Genomic DNA, 6000 nt, shown 5'->3' on the forward strand with positions numbered 1-6000 from the left:
AGGGTCCCAATATTACGAAGTATCAAAAGTGGACTCCCCCACAGGATCATAAATTCTCGTAATTTGGATTAAAATTTGGCTAAATATTAGGAGAAATAGTCAAAAACGGGGAAAAATCTTTAAACTTTGGCTCATGCATAACTGTCACCTCCTAAACCTAGTAGGTTTTCCACTTAGAAAAAGATATACCTAGGGATTTAATTGTTCTTAGTTTATTTCAAAAGCTAAAAGGTTTAACACATTACCTACAGTTACAGATAAATAAATAGGACAATTTTACCGAATGTTTTCCGGAATATTTTTCATCCCGAAAGCCAAACTTCCAAGAATCCATTTTGATTATTTTAGAAATTTTCCAAATCCTCGGTAGAAACTCATATTGCTTCTGAAGGGAAAATTGAATATGAAAATTTCAATCTATTTATTTCTCATTCATGTATTTCAATCAATTTCATACAAATACAAAGCAAAAAATCCTTAGCATGGCAGGTTGTAAATGTTGGCTGGTAGCCATGGAATTGGTTGGAATTTTGTGCAGCAAATGGCGCGTCGTTTTGGAACGCCATTATGATCCTTATCCATCCAAAAGTTGTTGGCGTTATTTGACATGCAATGAGCCTTTCCCATTTTGGTAACCCAGACGGTCAACTTGTTCGGATATGTTGGAATACTTGCTGCTTTTTGATTGCAAATGTGGAGTTGAAGACCAGCATTGTTCAAATCCGATTGGCACTTACTTGCGACGCGGTCGTTAGCGGCCGAACATGAGAGCCCACTGAAGGATCCACAGGTCTTCTCATCCCAGTGTTTAAGATTTTTGCTGTGAATTGTTTGGCCTTCCTTCAAAAAGCAAGCTAAATTACGACAATTCCAGGGACCATTCTTCAGAAACCCAAAAGCTCCATTCGTCAACAATGGCAAAAGTACAACGAAAGTGATTGTCTTCATTTTTCTGAAAGTAGAAAATATGAATTTACTCTAAGATTCTTTTTTTGGTAAATGTTCGGTAGTCTTGGTAAGTAATCCACGAATATCAGAAAACAGACAAAATGAATTCAAAAGTGACCCGCTGGGACCCCAACCCCACTGACAAATGTCCCCGGTGGGAAAATACCCAACTGGGAAATTGACTTCTTTTCATCCCGACTCGAAATTCATGTTTAAAAATTGCACTTCAAACCCATCGTTTCTGGATTATTTTACAATAGAATTGCTATCCCCATCGGGATTTCAATAGGAATTTTTATCCCCACTGAGAAAGAATGTTCCACCGGGGCTGTGAGTAAGTAAGTCAGTAAGTCAGATAATACAAAATCTAATGTTACCTTATCTTCCAGGTGCTGGTATTTCTAAACTTCTTCCTTTTGTTTTGCGATTGTTTACTCAACAACTTGTTAAGGCTGTTATGATTTGAAGTCAAATCTGAGTCTTATTTATACTGAAGGAGTAATGAATGAGTCAGTGATAGAAACAGATTTCAAAGAGAAAAAGATTCTAATTACTATCACATGCTTTCCGCAAACTTTCTTGACGCAAGGTTCCAATTCAGTTTGAACCGCGTTAAGGAAATTCTGCTCAAATAAAGCAATGTGACTGAAAGTTTAAGATAATAACATTGATCAAACGTCTTTTGGACATCATCTTCGAATGGTAACCGAACTCCTTTTCATCGTATTTATCACCGATAGAAGAAAGAAAAATGGCGAAACCATTTCACAGGACAAAGGATGGTCTAATTACTTTGTACCACGTGCTTCCGTTAATGGAAAAGCAAAAAGAAGAAACCAAAGTTGCCAAAAAATAGGGCGATTGGAAAATTTACATCAACTGTTTTAATTGCTTCCTTTTTTACTTGTTAAACTTACATAGATGAGGTTAAAGTTTCAGAAGGAAGTTGTCCACAATGTTGAAGATAATCTGATTACCAACGAGTTAGGATATGTGCTTTAAAACTTTTTATACACCACTCAGAGACTCGGTGAGACCGTGAGTATCAGAGGTTAAGTTTTCAAAGAATATATTAACCTATGAAGCTGACCAATAATAGGAATTTAATGTCATCCTTGTTAACCCCCCTCTCTCTCCCGTCGGTGAGACCCCGACTCCATATGGAAATCGTTTTATACACCACTTTGTCATAGACTCAGTGGGACCCCTACTGGGAAATCTGGCCAAAATTCTGTCTTCGATAGGAAAAATACCCTATAATTTCAGGCCCCTTTGGGAAATTGACTTTGATTTCATCCCTCTTCGAAATCTAATTTAAGAAATTGCACCCAAAACTATCCCTACTGATTATTTTGAGCTTGGAATAATAGAATTTCTACAAGAGATTTCCAAGAAACGAGAGCAGAAAATGAAACAATCAGACTTTTTTGAAAAATTATGAATTCAGTATTTCATTATTCTAACTCGAAAATACGAGTCTAGTTCGAAACTCATGTAATTCTAACAAAATTCTCGATCCCTTGAGAATTCGAATTACATGAGTTCAACTGCAATAATAGCCGTACGTGCCTGAAGTCTTTCTCTGCAGCGTTTTGGTGTACGCCATCGATTTTAACCTGAGTTTTTTGTTAAAAAGTGCCAAGGAACCAAAAGTTATAGTTTTACTCTCAAATCCCAAAACCAAAACCCTTGATTCGATTAATTAAAAAGTAGTACTTTATTCCTTTATTACCACATGCTTCCGTGAATCGAAAAAGCAAAAAGAAGTGAAGATTGCCAAAAAAATGTGGTTGGATCGGATAATTAAACTAAACCGCTAATCATTGTTAAAAATCACATGTGAATATGGTCAATTCCATAGCTATAACTCCGATAACTTTGGAACACACGATAAAAAGTAATTATTCCATCCCTTGTCGTGTGAAAAGGTTTCGGCATTATTTCCTTTTTTAATGGGTAGATAAATACAATGAAAAGAAAACTGGTGACTAGTCAAAAATGATGTTAAAAAGACGTTCGATCGATGTCCTTATCCTGAACTTTCATCCACATTGCTTAAGTTGAGCAGAATTTCCTGAAGGATGAGGAACTTTACGTCAAGAAAGTTTGCGGAAAGCGTGTTTCTTCAAATCTTAATAGTAATTAAAATCTTTTTCACTTTGAAGTCAGTTTCTATCAATGACTCATTCATCTCTCATTCAGTATAAATAAGACTCAGATTTGACTTCAAAATCATAACAGCTTACAAAGCTTACAAAGTATCAGCAATCTCACAACAAAAGGAAGAAAATCAAAAATACCAACACCATCAACTTAAGGTAACATTTAATTTTTCATTCCCAAGGGGGGGGGTTACTACCCTTGCCGACCGAACGGGGGTACTCCGCTGAGGTTCGAAAAAGTGACCCTGAATGGCATTGAAATTCCAGAATTTTCTCAAATTTTCTACTTTTCCCCAAACTTTTCCGAAAAAGGCACCCTACGAGAGACTGATTTTTCTATTTTGGTGTTTTTGCGACCCTACCTGGGACTCGTGGAGGTTAAAAAAAGGTACCCTGACCAGCGGCGCATCCCTGTAACCCATTTTGCCCTAGTACCCTCCCTGGGTTTGCATTATCTGACTTAAACTTCATATATTTACAATATATACACCCCCTTCTCAGTGGAGATAAAAATGACGGACTGAAACTCGATGGGGATTGACATTCCCCTATTTTTTATGGCTGGGGTTTTAATTGTTTTGTTTTCAAAATTCAGTGGGGGTAGTAAAAATAGTAAATACTTTGCAGTGAGGATTGGTTTATTTGATTATTTTTAGTAAGGACAAAAATTAAACGATAACTTTCCACCGGGGACGATGTTTTGGCCAATTTTTCCAGTGGGGGACCCCTTTGTGGGTCTGTGAGAACAGTACTGGTAATAAAAGTGAAAATTTAATTTTATTGATGTTTCGGTGTATTATTTACACCATGATCAAAACACTAATCGTGAGCATTACTGAAATGAAAGTCTTTGAATTTTTTACTTGGCCGATAGAATTCTCACAAAGAACTATTTTTAGAGCTTTTCTTACATTGTTTTTTCAGGAAAATGAAGACGATCACTTTCGTTGTACTTTTGCCATTGTTGGTGAATGGAGCTTTTGGGTTCCTGAAGAATGGTCCCTGGAACTGTCGTAATTTAGCCTGTTTCTTGAAGGAAGGTCAAACAATCCACAGCAAAACTCTTAAACACTGGGATGAGAAGACTTGTGGATCCTTCAGTGGGCTCTCATGTTCGGCTGCTAACGACCGCGTCGCAAGTAAGTGCCAATCGGATTTCAACAATAATGGTCTCCAACTCCACATTTGTAAACAAAAAGACGCAAGCATCCCAACATATCCGAACAAGTTGACCGTCTGGGTTACCAAAATGGGGAAGGCTCATTGCATGTCAAATAACGCCAACAACTTTTGGATGGATAAGGATCATAATGGCGTTCCAAAACGACGCGCCATTTGCTGCACAAAGATTCAGCCAATATTGCCATGGTTACCACTTCAAATTTATAACCTGCCATGCTAGGATTATGTACGTTTCTTGTAAAAAGCTTTTTGAATAAGAAGAAATAGATGAATGAGAATTTTCATTTGTAATTTCACTTATAAGTACTCTCTGCAGATACTGACATTTAAAAACAAGATAGGTAATTGAACTCTTACCTTGAATCTTTAAAAGTAACATAATGGTTACATCTAAGTAAAAATTTCTAGAAACAAATTCTGAAAAAACCCTGATCAGAATCCAAATACAATGTTTACATATTTTCCAGATTTGCAGATCTCATTGCCTAACTTTTTCTTTCCATTACCTACTTTTTACATGTTCCTACTTTCATAAAAACATATCCTCGGGGTTTGGGGGAGTTGATTATGTTTTGCCAAGACTGTTTGAACGACCCTTAATTTAATCAACTTTAATCATCCAGTGGGAATAAAATGAAGGTTCTAAATGCCAATTACAGGCACTGGGCGAAAAAAGAGATTTCCAATGTGTGGAAAGGCGTGGAAATGTGACAATTCCACATCTTTCCAATGAGTGGAATGATTGTCTTTCCACATCCATTGGAAAGTTAATAAGGTTACCTTTCTATCTTTCCACAAGGTCATCTTTCTAACTTTCCAATCAGTGGAAAGATCATTACCCCAACTTTCCAACTATTAGAAATTTCACTTTTCAAAATGGTGGAAATACGTAAATGTCAACTTTCTACATCTTTCAACTGATCAAAAATTTCATCTTTTCACATCGATTGGAAAGTTTGTAAGGTTACCTTTCTATCTTTCCACAATATCATCTTTCTAACTTTCCAACAATTAGAAAGTCCATATTTCGAAAAAGTGGAAATACGAGGAAATATCAATCTTCCACATCTTTCCATACTGTTCAAAAATTTCATATTTTCACATTGATTGGAAATTTAGATAGGCTATCTTCAAGCATTTGAAAATTTTAGATGTTGATTGAACTTTGGAGTCATTGTCAAATTTCACACGTCTATTGAGCCTAATCAAAAGGAAAACATTTTTTAGGATAAGCTTAAAGATTAAATTGCTTGTCTATTTTCTAACCCTAAATTGAGAGTATTGAGCCGGGAGAGATTCAAAGATATGTAAAATTAAAGAATCAAAAATAGTCAAAGTACAGATTTAAAATCTCCTGTCAGATTATGAACAATTCAATTTTGAATTTTAAAGCTTCCAAGAATACCTCTCCAATAAGAAAGCACCAGGAATTTTAACATCGTAAATTGTTTTGTATGTTATGTGTGTTATGATGTTAGGTTGAAAGTATATGGAAAATTCTGAAAATAAAGGAAAAAAACAATTAAATTTTAAGAATCGTGGAATGGAGTTTTATAGAATAACGTTCTGTGTAAGACAATTATCATTTGACAGACATAATTAAAGTCTGTTCACGATAAGTGTGCACCCTGTTTCCCCCACAATTTTTTAAGCATTGCTTAAATATTAATAAGTTTGGTACCATTGGAAAGATATCAATGAGTGGACT

The sequence above is a fragment of the Clytia hemisphaerica genome, unplaced genomic scaffold (genome assembly GCF_902728285.1).
Source record: "Clytia hemisphaerica strain Z4C2 unplaced genomic scaffold, Clytia hemisphaerica genome assembly, whole genome shotgun sequence".
In the NCBI taxonomy this organism is placed as follows: domain Eukaryota; kingdom Metazoa; phylum Cnidaria; class Hydrozoa; order Leptothecata; family Clytiidae; genus Clytia; species Clytia hemisphaerica.